Source organism: Chlamydotis macqueenii, chromosome 7 (genome assembly GCF_036417535.1).
Source record: "Chlamydotis macqueenii isolate bChlMac1 chromosome 7, bChlMac1.mat, whole genome shotgun sequence".
Lineage (NCBI taxonomy): Eukaryota > Metazoa > Chordata > Aves > Otidiformes > Otididae > Chlamydotis > Chlamydotis macqueenii.
Window position 1 is genome coordinate 28698992 of NC_141562.1, and position 20295 is coordinate 28719286.

Below are 20295 nucleotides of genomic sequence, written 5' to 3' on the forward strand. Positions count from 1 at the left end.
GGTCTCGTGCCAAGATAATTTTCACCTCACGTTAAAAAGCTTGTTTAGGACTTATCAATCGGTGTTCGTCCTGGAATACAGGGCATGCGTGGCCAAACGATGCGATTTTAGCAGCGAAGCCTTGGGCTGGCTCTGTAAGGAGAGCAGAGCATGCCTCAAAAGCAACAACCGCAGCAGCTGGTCATGGAGGTGGGCTGCTTCTGCTTCTGTCTTCTTAACATCGTTGTATCACTGGCAGATTTGAGGCTGAATCTGCTGGTTTTTGTCCACGGGTCCCGGACTCGTGTCCGGAGGGTAGTGATGTGATGCCAAACAGAGAAAAAATGTGAGGGATTATGCCTTATCTGTGTGGTGCCACTATGTGGAGGAGTTAAGTTTTGAAACAAATAGATGCAATCAATGGCAATGAGTATCTGGATAAAAAATAATTAGCCAAGGGTTATAAAAGCACAAATGTATGAAATTGCTGAATTACTAATTGTGTGGGATAAGTTGTTGCTTAAATCAGCTTTGGTACTGGAGGAATGAAGCTGATAAATGTGACCTCAGCCTTTAAAAAAGGGCTCTACTGTGCCTGGGGCAGCTTCAGCCTGTCTCACCTGCATCCTGGTCCAGTTGCTGGCATCTGGAATCAAGCAGAGGTGTGGCAGACATACGGCTGTGTGTTATCTGTTGGGCAAAGACAGTGGTGGCTTTAGGGCTGAGTGGTGTGAGCCGGGGCAGTTCTGTGTGTGGCTGCTTTGGCAGCAGATCTGTGAAAGGCTCCCTTTTGCCTCCCTCCCTGGGCTTACTGGCCCGTCTCTTGTAGCACGGAGTTCTCTGGTCCCCATCACGTAAGTGTCCTGGCTGAGAATGGTGTGTGAACACCTTGGTGGCATCCAGTACTTACAGGGAAAGAAGGTATGAACTCTGGGAACACCATGGGCTATTTAGCCATTATCGGATGAGCTGGTCAATGCTACTTTGAGTAAGGACTGCATGTGCTCCACAGTGAAACAAAATGATAGTTGTGTGATTAATAGTGTATACCAGTTTTAGCTTTAAAAATTTTCATGTGATACATTATTACTTGCATTTAGTTTTCACTGGGAAAATGTGAAGTCCTGAGCAGGGAGGAAAGGGTGGGCTATTTAGGGGCTGAGTGTTTAATGATCAAGGTTAGTGCATGATGGTGACGATTAAGCCCGTCCTTAATTCTTGACCAATAGATGGAGCGCTGCGACGCTTTAGGATATCTGGGGATTTAGTGGTCTCTTGGTTAAATCAGTCATTATCCTTGACTCTTGCCTGAGGATTGAGGCAGCTGACATTTTTATTTAAGGAAAAGATGATTTTAGGGTGATGCAGTTCGGCAGTTGTGTACATCATGATCATCTAACCCAAAGAGGAGGTCCAGGCGGTGGCCCTCGCGCCGGAGACTTTGCATTGCTTGTAGAGTGGATGGACTTGAGCGATCTGGGTGAATGGAGGTGTTTCACTGTTGGTCAGCGAGGTGTACTGCAGCTCTTCTATCGACCCGTTGCCGGTTATGAAATGAGCATCGGTTGTTAAACGGGGCTGGATGAACCGAGCTGAGTTTGGTGTAACAGCGCTGGAACTGTCCCTGTTGCATGTGATGTTAGAGGTGACATTGCACGCAGGGCTGCCTGCTTTTGTTCAGCTCAACTCGTTACAGGCCAAATGACCTGGCATAAGACACGATTTGCTGTGAAAATCATCAGAAATTTAACACCTAAGAGAGAAAACCTGAAAAATATTTTAAGGCGGGCAAATGTTAGTTTGTTTCCTTCTGTAAATTGAATGTTTTACAGATCAAAAACTGAAATGAAAGGAGACAGAAAGCTGTTAGTTTTTCCTTCGTTAAAATCATTGTTGCTGGTTAAAACTATAACAAACGTCCTTGCCGCACTGGATGGTATTGGAATGATAATGCTTTGAAAGAAACAGTTTAAATTTAGGAGAATAACTTGTGTGACTTTGAGCTGGTGCATAGAAGTGATTTGCTAGCTTTTTATTAAACTGAATAAAAATTTTTGTTTCTTTAAAAAATGTCCTGTAACTTTAGCAGCCATAGCAACCTCTGGCTACTATTTCCCTTGCAAATCAATTTTGCATTTTCTAGTGCTGCTATTTAAAAAATGGAGTCGATCATTGTTTTGGTATTGGCTTAGAAGAATGCAATCTATATTATTTAATAACATTGCTTCCCATTACATCACAGACTTTTCTTCCAGCTGTGTTTTGAAATGCTGATTGCTGTATGAGAGACAGTGATGTGGCTTCTGGGAGGGTTCTTATGGGGTAGTTGTATTTTGTGTAGCATTTTTTGGCAGATGAAGATGAATAAAAGCTACTTGACCCTTAGGGAACATGCAGTAACTTACTCATTGTGTGTTAATGTTAGATCTGATTGCCACAGAGTCTGCTCTGCTTCCTATATTAACTTTGAGTCACTTGGCATATGGGGAAACACTTTTGTTTCTTTTCTGTATTCAAGGTAACACAAGTCATTGTGCATCATCGCAAATGGGATTTTGAGGTATTTCTTTTAAAGACACCCCAGCAAGTACATGGCTGTTTTGTGGATAATTTGTGGCCTGGATTATTAGTTAAGACAAACCAATTTTAGTAAACTTGATTAGATAAGAAAGTATCTTTAGTTATGGCATGCTCTTATTCTAGACTATGGGAGGGAGGTCACTTCAAAGTCATGAATAAACTGGAAAATGTTTACTACCAAAAAGTTGAGATTTTCTTCGGATTCATTGAGAAGTTAGTGAAAGAAGTTTGAGAGCTTCAAACCACAGTTTGATGGCTCCTGGTTGTTTTTTCTGCCCCTGGATCTTAACAGTTTGGCAAATGTGATGTGGGTATCTATTTAGTCAGGCCTCTGGAAGCGTATTAAACATAGCATGTGTCTTACGGTAGGAGCATCAATTCTGGTTGACAAGGATGCAATCAGCTGGTACAAACTGCTAATTAGGGAAATATTATAATAGCCTCATTCATTGTTCTAGTCTCTTGAACTGTTCTGGTCTTGGCTAGGAAGAAACTCTTTTCTTGCCTTGTATTGCTTAATGTGTTAAAATCCTAGTGACAGCAAAGCAGCAGGTAGTTTTTGTGTGAGTTAGCAGATTGAGGTGAAGATCAGTAAATTGAAAAATGGTGTGAGCGCTCCAGCTTGCTTTGTAGCTTTTCATACTGTGTTTTCTTGACCCACAGCAGCTAACAGCTGGTAAATCCCCTTTTCCTTGTACAGCCAGTACCTCCTGAAGTTACTTCTCCAGCTGAAGTAGGTGGTGATCTTGAATACCGTAGAGTTTATGGGAGCTTACTGCTGCTCTGATTGTTGCTGCGCTGCCCTGAATGAGTACCTAGCACAGTGTCGGTGTTAATGGTAGCTGGCACTCCTGCCAAGAGCTGAGCTAGTTGCTGTGTTGGCCAGAGAGGGTCCTGTTGAATTGCTTTGAAAATCTGTGCTTTTATCTTTATCTATACTTGTAGAAATTGGTCTCAAGATTTTAAGTTTTTTTTTTTTATTGTTGCATGTATTTAATTATTACATTAAGTGGGTTTTTGTGTTTGTTTTTTTTTTTTTTGTAAGAGAACAAACATTCCTCCGCGTATCGTCTACAGCTATTACATTAAATAAGACATAGTTTAGAGGCCAGCTGGAGGGGCATCTTGTGTTTGCAGATACACACTAAGTGTCAGTTCTGGAAGCAGGGTGCTTACCACTCAGCCGAGTGTTCCTGAGCCTGTCCTTCTGGATGGGAAATAGAGTGCAATATAGCAAAACTTGCTTATTGGATAAACGTTTCTTTACTTGTTCGAATACAGTAGAAGCAAGAAAGGAAAAATATAATTTGAAATATGTATTTTTGTTTTCCCCTCCAAATGTGGACTGTTTTTTTAGTGGAGAAATGCTTTTTTTTTTTGACAGCTCTGGAAGTCTTGACAGTACTGTAGAAGTGATTTGGTACTGAAGTTGTCTGTGTGATTCAAATAAATCATTTCTAGATCAATGAACATCAGAAGTTGGCTGGGTTCAGAGAGATTGCTGATATTAATGTAAGTTGTTTCATATAATCCAGTATCCCAGTACTTCCTTAGCAACCTGTGTGACATTTTAGTCTTTATGGATTTATATGTAACAAAACCTCAGTATTTATGAAGAGCATCAGTAAGGCTACAAAGTCAAGTATTTGAAAGCTAGCTAGTGCTTTCCAAAGCAAATATCCTGGATTTAAAAGCTAAAATTAAACTATAGCATTGGAAAGTGTACTTCTGAGCCCTTGTGTCAGGAAGAGAAGTGTTTTGGCTCAGATGCTTCAGATCTAGCAGACACTTAGCAGAGGCAGCCTTCAGCCTAACGTATGAAAAATTAGGTGAAACTGAAAATAGGATTTTGGGACGGAAACAACGGACAATACTAGGCAGTGCATCCAGCTCTGTCTAGAACTGAATACAATGACACAAAAGTAGTGACCTTGCAAGTACCTTTGTGTTTTCCTGACTCAGATACACAACCATTTTTAGGAGTGCTAATGAATTGCACAACTACTTCTCCAAGCTCCTGGTCAATGCTAACAGGAGTAAAACACAATTTAAGCCAGTACTTTTAAAATATACCAATTATTGCTACAGAGCAGACCACCTACCATATTTGCTGTGCATCTTAAACCACTAAAAGCAAAAAAACCTAATTCTTAGAACATACAAACTTCATCTGGAGATGTAGTAGCCTGTGGAGGGTAAGACAAAATATTCTCTTATGATTGCTTTCAGCTGTATTATCTACAATTTCTGTGGTGGTGCTGAAATTTAGGGTGCACGAAGCTGTGTGTAGAATTAATACCTGGCACTCCCTTGTTAACTGAATACAACATTAGCCCTTCTGACATAGCATTGCTGCCATAGTAAATGAATAACTAGTCAAATAGATATTTCTGTTATCATTATCAAATTGTGATAGTGCCCACAACAAGCCCATCATCCTGTTTCAGATCCTGATCACATATGAAGCATTGTACTAAGTACTCAGTTAAGGTAATTTAATGTGCACCGTTAATCTGTACAATTTCAATGGCAGTTGTCTTTAAATGCATCTTTGTCTAAAAGTATATGCAGAGGCAAAACTCTTCTGGTGACTCCAATTTTTCTTGATGCAGCTGTCAGGGTAGAAGGCAGAAAACAAAGATATTTATGGGCTTTAATTCATTTACTAAGTGGAAGCTGTTGTCCTGTTGTCTCTTAGGGCAAACTGTGTATTTGCATGCCAAAGACTGTGTAATTTTCTTATTCCTAAAATTGATGAGGTTGTGAAAATGTGTGCGTGTGTTCATTTTTTTTCTTTTTTTCCATTCCCATTGATGGACATAATACTGAATGCAAAGTGGATTCACTGACATGCTGATTGTTATGGATTGACTATCCAGAGCTATTTGTCTTTGACACGTAGCTGACTTGGCATTCAAAGGACACGTGCATGTTCTGTGTTAAATGGCTTAAGGACTGGAGTGACACAGTTGGAGAGCTTGGCGGATACCTCCGCGTGTGCGTGATTTGGAAGAAAAATCTCCATCTTCTAAAACAAAGTGTCCAAAGTAGATCACTCTGTCAAATTTTCATAAATATTTTTATTGCAAAGATTTAATTCTGAGCAGCTGAGGAAGAAAAATGAAATTGTGATACCTGCTTTAATAATGGCTAATACAATGTTTTGTAAATCAAAATATGCGTGTAACATGCAAAACCCTCTTTATATGTTTGGCTTGTTCCTTATCAACACGATCAAAAGCATGGGTCTGGTATTGAGCAAAAAAGTAGTGCACAGAAGAATTTGCAAATACATTGAAACTTGTGTGTTTTTAAAATAATAATAATAATAAAAAAAAAAAAAAAACAACCCACCAGAAACCAAACCCAGTGGTCTGGCAGTCAGGTTCCCCCCTCCCTTTTTTTTACTCTGTTTCGACCTTTGTTTAAATAGTTTTGCAGCATGCGAAGAGATTGAATACATCTGTGTAGTGCTAGCATGAGTGAGTCTGTACTCAAAACCAGGTTAGTTTAAAAAAACTGTTAGAATCTTGAAAGGGATCCAGGTAGCTTCCTAGTTAAAACATATCAAATAACATGAAGCATGTGCACTCAACACAACTCAGTTTAACTATATAAAATATTTACACTGTAAAGCATCAGGAGGTTTTTTTTATAGGTGCCTGGATAATTTGCCCTTCACCTAAGGCCTGCCACCTGCGGAGGGGCAGTGCGGGTTCCCTTTTCATATCAGATGTTTTCCTGTGAGCCAAGCACTCGGGGAAAAACTGAAATACTGCTTCCTCTTTAAATGGTTGTTGCATACACATTACACTCTTTGTGTGCGTTTGCTCAAGCTTACTTGTTTTTAAACGGCAGTGTCTCTAATCTTACATACCGTGAGACAACTCCTGATTAAGGGCTAGCTTTCAAAGACTGCTTAATTCTTCTCAATCACCACGCCATTCAAACTGGAAATTTTTTGCTATCTGATCAGCAGAAAATGTTCTCTGTCTTGCCTTTCTTAACATGAGTGTGTTATTGTATGTCAGTGCTTCTAATCAAGCTGAGTGACTTTTAATGTATTGCCAGGTGGGATCCTGAGTCCTTCAGAGTATCCCGAGTCTGAAAGCCTCCAATTCCTGCATCAAAACACTGTCTCTTCAGTGGTGGACCCACCAAAAGTGGGCCAGTGGAGACCGTTAAGTGCGGTGGGATGTCTTCTATACCAGAGAAGTGTCCTCCAGCAAGGGCCGTCAACATTTAAGTCCTACGCTTTGTGAAATCTTTGCTTAGGTGCGAAGATTGCCACATCTCTCCTCAGTCAGTAAACACATATGACACACCTCTGAGAGAAAGGGAGAGAGAGGTCTCAGTGGAGATGCAAGAGGTAGGAGAGCTCTGCTCTGTAGGCAAGGTGAGTGGCAGCCCAAACTCACACAGCAGTTCCAGTGCCAGCAGCTTTGGCTGCTGGTCTTTTCCTGTAGCTGGAAAAACAGACTCTCCACCCCACATGTATCTACAGGGCAATCTATGTATGGGCAAACCTTTTCAGGAACCTCAGTTGCCGTACGGCGATTGTCTCTAAGCTTGGGTCTGTGAACTGTTTCACAGGAGCCCACGAGACAGTATAACAGTCCTATTGTCCCAATACTTGTGTTGAGAGACAGTGTCTCTCCACTGTTTGCTTCTTGAAAAGAGTTTAAATCCTCTCCTTTAGGGGGAAAAATAGTAAGAATTTTAAAAAATCAGATGTATTGCTTCCTTTCCTATCAATAATGGCTAATATGTTGCATAGGATTCTACAGTATGTGAGATGTCGACTAGAAAGAATTATCTAATGGTGGGACTAAGAATAACAGTGTCATATTTATAACCTGGGTGAGCCTTTAACGAGAAAAAGTAGCTTGAGATATACCATGTAACACTAGTTTCTGGCTACTGTCAAACACGCTGCAAATGTATAGTAACAGGTATTGTGTGCAGTAAATTTATCTTTGTAGCAGAAGCCTGATGTTGTTGCTATTCCCAGGGGGTAAGTGGAACTGCATTATTACTGAGGCTGAGCTAACAGGGCTGTGCTTATAGTATACATACAGACAAGACGGTTCTTCACAGAGAGGTGACCTTTGCTGTATTTTGGTGTCAGATTTCACAGGGACCTATTTCAAAGTTTTTTAGCTTCAGTCCACACCCTGCTGGTAGTTAGCTATAAAACTCTCTTTGAAGAAAGTTTTTTTAAAAAAGTCTGCCCTTTATTACTTTAATAAGTTAGATAAAGGTCGTTTGTTTACTTCTTTTGTAATGTGCAGTACTGCCACTGTTACTTGTCAATATAACTGATAGTTCAAAGATGAAATTAAAGCTACAAAATTACTGGTTACAATGTGCAAATGCATAGTGTAAGTAATTCTTTTTTATGACTGTTCTGTTTATTAGTTAACTTGAAGAATGTGCACTAGCATATATTTGTGCTGGGGAGACTATTATGGTTGACATGGCATAATGTAGTGTATTTCCTCCAAGGTTATTCCATGCTCTCTCTAAACTTTTTTTTTGGTTACTCTCTCTCCAAAACCAATTTAAAGAAACACATTAAAGCCCTGTAATCCTATTTAAGAACCCAGTCAAATAAGAAGTTTACTTGTCACAATTCCAATAAATATAATCGCGTCTCTAAGACAGCCACTCCTCTCTAGGACTCCGATTTCCATCTGATTAAAATATCTGGGTTGCACGATGCCACCAATCTAAAGGGGACATCCTGCTCTTCCTTCCTGGCCATGAGGTTCTGCCCCATCCTCTCTTGTGTAAGCCCTGCTGCTCGCTGAACTTAGGCAATTCACGGTGAATTGCAGCAAAAAACCTCTGCTCCCCACTGCCTGCATTAACTCTCTTTAATAAGTTGAATTAGCTCAAGAGAGGGTTTAAGTGAGTGCTGGAGTGGGTGGAAGGTGTTGAAGGCAGCAGTGAGAACGTGCAGGGAAAAGGGGTACAGGGAGATGGGGGACTGTCAGCGCCAAGCTTCAGGTTGACTCCAGCCCCGTAATCCTTCAGTGGTGACAGCTCTGCAGGATCCTGCCTGCGGTGCTGGAAGGCAATGTCAAAATGTAAGAGGAAGAAGTTTGAGAGTTGAGCCTTCTGCAAGAGGACTTGTTTGTAGGAAAGTAAGAATGAAAAAGCTGTTCCTCTAGGCTTTGGGATATGGTCTGGCAGCCACCAGGTTACAGGGTTCCTCCTACTTTCCCAGTACTCTTAAAACCTGAGAGGGAACAGTCATGTTTAAAGGGAGACTCTTGGGCATAAATGCAACTTTTTTGAGAAACTGCATAGACTTCAAAATTATTTTAATTAAAATAGTCTTAACTATTATAGCTGAGCTGAGCTGCTCTTCGGCTCACATGTGACGCACCCGTATCCGAGCTCCATGAGGCTGCCAGTGAGTGATGGTCCTGGATGGCGTGGTGGTGTCTGGTGCTTGGGGTTGCTTTCTGTAACAGCCTTTCCTTGTCTCCAGAGCCTACAGTATACATGCACAGCACAAGTCGCACAACTACATTTTCTATTGTAAAATAAAAAGGGGGTTACTACTGAACAGTGTGTACCATTGCTCATCTTATTTTTTTGTTCTATTTCATGGTTACATATAAGAAATGGAAGCTAAATATTGCCGTAGGAAAACTTCATTGTGTCAGGTAGACCACAGTGCCTATACGTTCAAGAACGTATAGAACAAATTATTTCTGTGGTGAGAGAAAAGGATGAGGTTGTGCATGGGTCTAGTGATGAACTTACGCATGTTTTCAAGACAACTTTATACATAAAGAAGTAAAAATGACGCTGAGGAACATTTATACAAATAAGCTGTTCAGCATAGCTCAGCCTGCCTCCCAAAATGTTGTGTAGCTATAACTTGCAGTCTCTTACATGTCTATTGAAAATGGTATTGCCTCTCTTCTCTTTCTGTCCAGGTTCTCATCAGTTAAATGATGTGTAGGAAAACCTGGTGTTGCTACCAACAAATTTGGCAGAAGAATTGTTTTAGAAATGTAATGCTGAGCTTCCAACATCAGAAAGCTGTTTGCTGTTTAAGTTGACTGAAATCGTTCCAGTTAATCTTTGTGCAGGTGGTGAGTGATACAAATTCACAGTGTGAATAGCTGTCCTGCCGACAGCGCTTCATGGTCTTCAGTGCTGGGTCCTCCTCGCTGCTTCCTGGACCTCTCTTTTCCCTTTTTTTTCTCTTCTCCTATCTACAATGAAGCATCATCTTCAAAAGTTTGTATTTTCTTTCTTTGATGTGATATGCAGGCTTCAGTGTAGATACTTAAGGAGTCTTATCAAAGTAATACTGGCTCAGTCAGAGTAAAGATGCTTTAGTTAAATAGACTGTGGCTGTGTTTAAAAATAACGGCTTTGGCTGTGTCAGCGCGTTGGACGACCTGATACTGACTTCAACAGAAAGAGCTTCTGAAAATTACTTTGCCTGTTGCACGTATCGCCCCCAGTGTGAACTCGTTTTCTGTTGGTTGCATTTCCATGTTGGATGAACTAAAACAGGGCCCAAGAATTTTAAATATGATTAGCCAAATGGCTTCAGAGAGAGCTTGTTGTACTGGGCACCCTTTCAATGAACCGGAGTAGCAGCACTTCTGCTCTTGTTCACATCGTCAAAACAGTGGTGTCTGGGGTTGGGTGCACACACCGTCCTCGTCTAAGCTGGGTAGTTTTGGGTTCTCAGCCATTTGATTTCTGTAGGAAAAAGGTGATGTGTGTACTCTACCAGCCTGACATTTGTTTGTGAGTGCCATGCTTCCACATGTGTAGACTGTTGCTTTCTCGTAATAGTAAAGCATGTGGAGGAGCTCATTAGTAATTCCCATGCAATTGTCTTGTCTCACCCCAGCCCGGGAACGGCTCTGACTTCTACTGCCTTTCTGAAAACTCATTTCAAGCACTGATATTCTTAAAAAGTCTTGATTGGTGAGATGTAGGCCATAAGCAAAAAAAAAAAAAAAAAAAAAAAAGGTAAAACTTTTGAAAATACTGTATGTATCTGTTGTTTATTCTGTTTCTTACGGTTCTTGTTCTGTGTGGGTTTTCTGTTCTTTTTTATTTCTTGGCAAGGAAGACAGTATTACATTCTTGTACCAAGAGGAAGAGTATTAAGCTTACTCATAAAAAGATTTATTATCAAATGTAGTTTTTCATTTTGTCCATTGGATTTTTTTTTTTTTTAAACTCTAAGCATACCCAGATAACTGCCTTCATTCATATGGTTGTTGTATCAAGTTTGGATGCTGTCTTTGTTAAATTATGGCTCCTGAGGGTTTTCTGTTACAGAGGTTTCTTCAGTCAGGGGAAATGAGGGTATAATAAAGAGCATCCAAGTACCGGACATAACAATTCTATATAATTGAAACAAACAATGCCAGATTTGGCTGGTGTTGGATTTTCCATCAGATTTTTTTTATTGGCTTTTGTTCGTTTTGCTTTAAACATAGTTTAAAACTCAGGCAGCTTGGGTTCCTGAAGTAATTGAAAGACCAATACCAGATGATTTGGGCAATACTTCTGATCGCTGTATCCTATTTTCATGCATTTATCCTGAATTCTGGCTTACTCAGGAAGTCTCCTTTGATTCAAGTGCCATTAGAGCAGTAAATTCAACGGGAGACATCCAGATTCACTGAAAGGACTGTAACTGAAGGCAGTATAATAGACCTGGCTGTGCCTCAGGTTCCTGAAACTTTGTTCCAAGTGTTCAGCTCGTACTCGGCGAGAAGCAGTGCTGCTTTCTGGCACAGTGAGTACCTGACCTTCGTTGCTGCTGCCTCTGACTTGCTGCAACTGTCTGCTAGCTGTTAATGGCATCTTTCACCTTCTGCTACAGTTATAAAATATTATTAATTGTAATAGGCTAAAATAGGGGTAGAATCATCAAAACTTACATCAGGATGCAAGAAAACTTGCTCAGAGATTCTATAAGTAAATGTGCCTCCCAGCCAGAAATACAGTGTAAAGCAAGAAGACAGAGTATGCTGGTGATTTTCTCTTTTTCTGATGTTGAGTACTGCCAGAAGACGAATGATGCTGAATCTGTTTCTCACTGCCTCTGCTGTGTCGGAACATTGGTCTTTCATGGTAGAGAGAGTGCAGTACTGCCATTTCTGCAGATACTTCTCAAGGAGAGAGGAAGAGGAAAAAGCATAGTATTAGCTTTGACATTTATGAACAAATAGATACCACAGTAAAGCTGCTGAAGTCAAAACTGTAGCCATTGTTTTAGTGTGCTTTTAATTATTTTAGAATGTTTTGGGGGTATTTCCCCTCCTTTTTATTCTCAATAACACCCATCTATTTGTGCATTGGTGAAATTGGGTGCAATGATTGAATCGTACCCAGTACACAAAACAGTTTCCTCTCCCCATCTATTTCTGCACATGCTCTTCAACATACCTCATCCATTTCTTTATTCGTAGAAATCTAGGACAGACTTGCTTAATGCTCTTTCTGTTATTCAGGCTCAACTACATAACTTCAACTTATTTTCTATTCTTGATTACTACCTGCATTAGAAGCCACTCTCTCCCTAGTGAGAATGAAAGCCCTTACGGTGGCTAATCATCTCGCACTCTGGGAGATGAAAACTGGATTCCTCAGGGAGCACAAAGCTGTATGTGATTTGAGATTACCACTTGCAGTGCATTAGCACTGTGCATTATGATCAAATTTAATGAATACAGCATTTAAAAAAAATATATTTTTTTTTTTTGTACCATAATCTGCATATGGTGCCATAAGATTCTGCTTGATGAAAAAAGAAAGCTGACAGAAGGGGCAAAACTACATGCTGCCTCGAGGATAAACTTTTGAAAGTATTTCTGTGGATTACAGCAATAGGTGTTACGTAAGAAAGAAAAAAAGTTTGCCCTGAAGTGCCTAAATTATTAAAGCATTTGTAGAAGTAGGATTTGTCTGCCTAGAAATTTATTGCAATGTCCACTTCTGACCAGAGGCGAGATGAGTATGGATGAGTTGTAAACTCAGTCATCTCCAGGAGTCTGTGGATTTTGAGGATTGCAAGGTTGTATAACTTGGTGTGAAAAACATAAAAGGTTACAGTTGACATCTTCAAATTAATTATTTATTCTGCAATTGTGTGAAATTAAGTTTCCTGAGAGGTCTGAGTGGCTGTATTTAACATATGAGGATCTGATCTTCTAGTTGTTTGTTCTTTGTGGTAAACTGAACTAGCACAGACTTGACCAAAAGTGTGCAATTTCGCAACTTTCTAATTAGAGTTCTTTCTTTAGCGTGTTTGATAGATCAAGACAGGTTGTAAAAGCAGAAAAGTAAAATTGTCTTGGTTGTGAGACAGTAATTTCCTTGTAGCATGTTGTGGCAGGGAGTTTGCACTGGGTTCAGATCCACAGCTACTGAGAATTTCTCTTGAGCCACAGGATCTTTCTTTGACTCAGTCCGTAAGGGAGCGGAAAGGCAGGAGATGTTCACACTGCTCCGCTCAGCCAGCTGAAGCTTTCCCCTTAATCACATTCCTGCTTTGAATTGCTTTTTGGAGAACTCTCTGTGGATGCCGGAAGCCTTAAAACAAGGCAAATCCAACTCGGGCTTGGCTGGCTAATTAAGGTACCCTGGTAGAGTAGTGTGAATAGCACACTTAGGTTATTATCCCTGCATACAAATTCTTTGTACAGTGAGGCCTGGATCCATGGATCCTCTTGACTCTGCAGATGATATCCAGATAACAGTTCTCTGTTTAGTTCTCAGCTCATTATTCAGACTGCTGTCATATTTAAATATCCCATCTGCATATTGGCTTAACCTCTGGAAAGACTGCGATGTATTTTTTTTTTTTAAACTTTTTAATCGAAGGTGAGTAAATGCTGTAGTATGTTATCTTTCTCCTTTCAAGATATTTTATCCCATACTGATGCAACAGCTGCTGGTGTTCACCCTCTCTGGAGACAGTGAAACCCTTTGTGTCAAATAGTTGTCACCAATGAATGAATGAAGGTTTTGCCATTTGTTTATTAATGTGTCCAGACATCACCTGTATGTTTTGGGTTCTCAAGCAGTTCAATTTGTTTGTTTTCCTTCTTAAGAAAATAAACAAAAGCACTGACATCCTCATTTGCTTTTCCTACCCCCGTCCATAGGTAGGCTTCAGAATCAGTTGAATCGAAATACTCTCAAATTGGAGTTTCTTTTATGTTTGAAGAAAAAGCTTTGCTATCAAGTCTTCTCTTATAAATAGCAGATAAGTGCACCTACCCAGCAGGACTCTTCTTTTTAAGTGAGGCTGTAACAGTTGAAGTTTGGAAATAATTTTTAGGCACTGCATAGATAGAATGCATGTGGGCAGAGCTGCTCACCTGCATCATCCACCCAAACCGAAGTTGTTGGAAATGCTTGGATAAGTGCATAGCTGAGCCTCCACACTCAGATGCTCTAGCAGCCTCTCTCACTTGAAACAGCCTTTTCTGCATGGAGCAGAAACAAGTGCTTTGCTCACCTCTGGGCTCAGTTTGCCTTGTTTACCCATCCCATCAAAGTTTCCTCTCTGAACAAGCCGTTAGGTCTGACTGCACTTTAAATCAATCTGATTCCACCACTAAAGACAGCATTAATACAGCTATATATATATATTTTTTTTTTTCATCCTGTTGAAAATTATGCTCAATTCAGATGTAATGGATGTTTAAAGTTCGCTTGGGACAATTTAGTCGTGAAAAAATCCAGTTATCCGATCTTGCCTCTGGAAGCAAATAAAGTTATGTACCTGTTGATTAGAAATTGGCTGGTCGTGAAAGAACTTTAAAATTGAAGCTGTGTTAACATCGTCTGACCCTGTATTTCTCAGGTGAAAATAGGACTTTTCCTTGCTTTGATTTTTATTCTTCAACTTTTCCATCATTTTATATGACTTTTTTAATATCTTGCTTGGAAAAGATAATTTAAATTAATCAAATACCTGAGCTTTACCAGTAAATGTAAGTGCTCATAAGTGGTGATAACTTCTGAAAGAGTTATTTAGTTTTATTTTTCAAAGGTCCGATCAAAAGATAATTTGGGAGGTGAGTTGTTTTCTTTTCAACTGTTAATTTTAAGTGATGTCACTGGTAATTAAAATAACCTATCTTAAGTACTTTAATACCTTCAATAAATACATTGCCAAGGCAATAACCTGACTAACCGTGAACCGTTTGGGGTTTTTACTAGTTTAATTTTATATAAGCATGAACGTAGAGTGAGAGTAAGATGATGATGTACAGAGAGAATTTTTCTTAAGCATTGGATTCTCTATTCATATGAATCTGAACTTGTCTGATCTAGTTCAGGAGTGTGCTTGTTAAGAGGTCTGTTCTTAAGTACTTCAATACCTCGATATTGTACAGTGAAAATCTTCAGGATTCAGATGTGGAATGATGCACTTAGGCTTTCTGTGCTGTTTCTGTCCTGTTTTGTAAAGAGTTTGAGTTTTATTCAAACTTTCTTGAGGTAAGTTGATAGAATTTTATAAATCAGCAAGCATGAAAGAGCCAAGTTCTTATTTAGACTTAGCTAATTTTTAATTTTAAAATTACTTGTTATTATTAATTTTGTTGATTGTTCAGGTTTTTATCAGAATAAATAACCTTTTATGTTCTAAGCAATGGTAGAGCACATCAATTAAATCTTTACCGTATGTTTGAGTTACCTTACTGAGGGCTCTCTGAATTGGTAAGAGATTTTAAGGATGTCATTAGCAGTCAAAACCAGGTATGTATCAGTTGATTTTTTTTTTTAATTATGATATTAAAAAAACCCAAAACCTCAAACCAGTAAAAATAATTTATTAAAGTGTCTTAAGTTTCTCCACTCCTGTGAGTGGAGTTGTAGTAACTGTTTTTGTACTTTTAAAATCAAGTTCCGAGTCAGCTGCAGTCCTGTGTAAGCGCTGTTTGTAGCAAAGCAGCTCAGTCTAGACTTGGTTCTAACCTGCAACCTTACCCTCTCACAGCTGGTGTAGCAGTGGGCTGCTACAAATCAGTGTTTCCTCAGTAACATGTTCAGCCGTTCTTTGACAAGGGTATGCTTGAACTATTTTTGTATTGGAAGTGTGAAAGGGGAGGGTGTGTAAGTTTTTCAGTTCTAGGAAACAATTTTTTTTTTTGTGAGTTAAGAGACTTAGAAAAAACATGGAAGATGAGTGAAATGGTTATACATAGAGAGAATTTTTCCTTAAACATTGAGTTCAAGACGTAGGCCACATCTGTAATCATGTTTTTAGAAATGAGTCCATATTAAATCGAATCTCTGCCAACAGCATCTGGTTGCACTTTATGTATGTGTTTTCTTTCATAAAGAAAGCAAACCATATGACATAACCCCAGTCAGATAAAAATGATTGTTTATAATACTTTGTTTATTTATATAGCACCACAAGATGAAATACGTCTTCATCTGAAAAATCTTACAGCAGATTACAAAGGTGAGCAGATGACATCTGCATTTCCAGATGACTGGTCTGGGGTACTGTGTAGTGTGATTTATAAGCCCTGCTTAAAGGGATAAAAAATTAGTAGCTGAATTGCTAATTGAATTGGGGGCTAATAATTTCAGATGCCTTCACGGGTAGTGTCCCGCAGCCTGTAGTGGCCCTGCGATGCTGGTAGCATTCCTGAAGCAATACTGTGCAATGACAAACCTCGACAGATGCGGTGCCTTTTAGGGCTGGTAGGAAACCCCTGGTATTGCTCACTGCTATGAGTAAAATTTTATTTACTTTTTTTTTTTTTAAAAAAAATCTTGTTTACTTTTAATAAAATAGACTGCACAGCAGTTGTTCACCTGAATTGTTCAGGCTAATTTCAGCAGCTTGAGCTTAATTACACTCTTAAAAGTTGCATCTTTGCTTACAAAAAACCTCTCTCTGTGAAGAGAACTTGTGAAGAGGTCCAGCCTGGACTCACCCTTTGGGTTCAGCTTGGGAAACAAAGGAAAGATAAGTACTGGAAGTACCTTGCGAACATCAGAGGCATGTCTTCCTGTCATAAAAAAAAGTATTGGGCTGTGATGCCCTCAGAGCAGGGTGAACTACACAGTGGCTGCTGTAATTCTGAACAACACGTCTCTTCAGCATGTGCCCACCAAGGGATTTAAGGGTGTCAGCTCTGTCTTTCCCTTGTGAAAGTTGGGCCGCTTGCAGCTGTGGAAAAAGCTGTAAATCGAGCAGTGTTTAACTGAGCATGTGCAATACTGCACTTCTGATTTTGAGATATTTGGAAGGAGCAATTCCCATATAGGCCAGAAGACCATTATTTTAGAACAGCTTTTTGTGTCAAAAACTTGATGGGGGCTTTTATGCCCTGCAAGACCTTGTGTGTTGGTGAGAGACATACTGGGGAGGGAGGCAAGTGTCATCTACTGTAGGGCTTACTTCTTCCCTTAATAGGCTCTGATCAAAAATGCACAAGGAAAGGACGTTTTGACAAATTATACCTAGCTAAAATATCCTTGTGTGGTTAATGATCTCATCTGAGATCCAGGATGTCGTTCTTTTTGGATTGTTTAGTTGATTATTTATATGTTAAAGTTGCTTAGAATATGCAATATTCAACAAGTAATACTTTCTTTGACTCTTTCCATTCCAACTGATTAGTCTTCTGTTAACAACAGAACTTGTTTTTGACTCAGTCATGAGAATGGCAGTAGTTTAGAATAGATTTTTTTTTTCCAATACTGTAACAAAACGTAAAAATACTGTGACTATTAGACCTTTTAAAAAAGAGCATCCTAATTAATAGAGCTAAACATCCTAATTACTTAATGTAATTAACAGAATACCTATTACCTTTTTAGTTGCTAGGCTAAAAGGTTTTTAGCTGAGTACAAGCTTTTGCTGTGCATGATGACCCTTTAAAGGCTTTTGGGACTCTGTCCAGCTGGCAGTTTGGCGTTGCTGAACAGATGTGGCTGGTCTCTGGAGAGCTGATCTGTACTGCTAGCTTTATTAATTCCTGACACTTGTATTGATCTGTGGGTTCAAACAAAAGTAAAGAGTCTCATGTGGAAGTGGTGTAAGGTGTAAGTTCCTCTTGGTCTCTTCCTGATACATTCAGGATGTATTTTGGTAGGTCTAATATAAGTCTTAGCAGCTCTTATTTGTTGTTTGTGCGTGTTTTACTGTTTATTGGCTTCATGTTCTCTTCTTGGTGATTCATAGAGCATCAAAATGCACAGAAATTATGTTCTCAGCACTTTGGAAGACCTCTTCAGAAAATTCTGCACCCTGCTTGTTCCTGGGAAGCAAGTGGGCGTGCTGGAGGAGCATTTAAGTTTCCTGAAAGTGCTTATGATTAGTGAGGAACTGCTTTGCAGCTCTCTTCTGAGAAGAGAGTTCTTCAATTCTTCCAAGTATTATTTAATAATTAAAATCTTAAGGTTGGGAGGAAGTACATTTTCCTGTAATAAGGACAGATGGTGTTGAAAAAGGAATTGAAAATTTGTGCTGATGGACTGGAGTTTGATTTCTCCTGGAATCCAATTTATATCCGCAAAATGCGGCCTCTGGTAAATTGGGATTAGTATGAGAGTAAACTTGAATCACGAGTGACAGGCTTTTCTTTTCGTCTGGGGAGAGTTATAGTCAGATGTTCTGTGTATGGAAAGTCTTTGTGGGCCATCTATTAATGTATTTCTATCAAAGTACTAAACTGAAGATTTTTAAAATGCTTATCAAATTTAAGAGGAAACTTGAAATGGTTTAGGAATAAGAACAGTATGACTAGAAGTTGGCATGTTGGAAACACCGGTCACAGGCAGTTGCAGATAGGTTGTCAGTGGAGGATGCCAGTGGGCTATGAGTTTCCCTCTTCAGCCACACTCTGGCACAAACAAACATCCTAATTACTGCAAAAAAAAGGTGCTGTGTTAATGCACATTACTGACCTCATCCCAAGAAACTTGCAGCACTAGCCAATTTCTGATATAATTTAGGGAAAACATTTATTTAGATACTTACTGAAAACAGATGTTTGGGAGGTTTTTATGGGCATGTTGGAGTCTTTAAAAAAATTAAATCCTGAACTGTAATTGTAATAGCTGATTGTTTATACCTTTCCAATCCTTGGTCTCTGAACCTCTGCTTTGATAATTTCTCCAAGGGAAGCACTTGCTGGTCAGAAAGTGGATTCAGATTGAGACCACCCAATAGTCACTAAATAGCAGTCATGGCAATATGTATGTTTTCATTTAGTATAAACATTTTGAACTTAATGATTTCCTGTTTCTAAGGATGGGAATAATCTTGCTGAAAAAGGAGGAGGGGGAATACTGAAACAGGAAATGTAAGTACATGACTGTGCTTTGCTGGTAAGCCTATAGGTTGATGCAAACTCAGGAGAGAGTTCAGGAGATGTTATGGTTTTACAACCTGCAAATCCTAAGGTGTTTGTCAAGCAGTTACAGTTGTTTCCATACAAAGATCCAAACTTGTGCTTTTTGCTAAACAGAAATGGAACAGCAAATGACCAAGGAGCGGGTGGCCAGGAAGACAATGAGGAGAGAATACAGATGGTGTGTTAAGTAGCATCTTGACTTAGTAAAATGTTACACTGGATAGAATGTCTGTTTAAATAGGTAATAAGCCTCTGTTTGCACTTCCAAACCCAGTCTGAATAGACAAGTATTACTATAAAAGAGGGGAAAAAAAAAAAGCTTAGATAAAACCTGAAGATTAGACTTAGATCATTAAAACATAAAACAGTTGGAGTCAAGTTGAAGGTGTCATAGAATAGTTTGGGTTGGAAGGGACCTTTAAAGGTTGTCTAGTCCAACACCCCTGCAAGAAGCAGAGACGTCTTCAACCAGATCGGATTGCTCAGAGCCTCATCCAGCCTGGCCTTGAGTGTTTCCAGGGATGGGGCATCCACCAACCTGTTCCAGTGTTCTACCACTCTCATTGTAAAAAATTTTTTCCTAATGTCTGATCTGAATCTGCCTCCCTCTATTTTAAAACCATTGCCCCTCGTCCTATCGCAACAGGCCCTACTGAACAGCCTCTCCCCATCTTTCTTGTAGACCCCCTTGAGGTACTGGAAGACCGCTGTAAGGTCTCCTCAGAGCTTCCTCTTCTCCAGGCTGAACAGCCCCAACTCTCTGAGCCTGTCCTCATAAGAGAGGTGCTCCAGCCCTCTGATCATCTTCGTGGCCCTCCTCTGCACTCTCTCCAACAGGTCCATATCCTTTTGCTGGGGGCTCCAGAACTGGACACAGTACTTCAGGTGGGGTCTCACCAGGGCAGAGTAGAGGGGCAGAATCACCTCCCTCAACCTGCTGGCCACGCTCCTTTTGATGCAGCCCGGGATGCGGTTGGCCTTCTGGGCCGCAAGGGTGCATTGCCTGCTCATGTTAAGCTTCTCATCCACCAGCACTCCCAAGTCCTTCTCCTCAGGGCTGCTCTCGATCCATTCCTCGCCCAGCCTGTATTTGTGCCTGGGATTGGCACGACCCATGTGCAGGACCTTGCACTTGGCCTGGTTGAACTTCATGAGGTTGGCATGGGCCCGCCCTTCCAGTCTGTCAAGGTCCCTCTGGATGGCATCCCTTCCCTCCAGCGTGTCAATAGCACCACACAGCGTGGTGTCGTTGGCAAACTTGCTGAGGTTGCACTGTATCCCACTGTCCATATCACCTTGTCAAATAAATCTATCCTAGTTTTGTTCTCTTTTGTAGCTAAATTTGAGGTACAAG

At 40.0% G+C, this 20295-nt stretch overlaps 1 protein-coding gene across 3 annotated transcripts in view; it reads left to right on the forward strand.

The window, feature by feature from the left end:
* ADD3 (adducin 3) overlaps window positions 1-20295 on the forward strand; it is a 110490-nt gene that overhangs the window by 12104 nt on the left and 78091 nt on the right. The window lies entirely within an intron of this gene.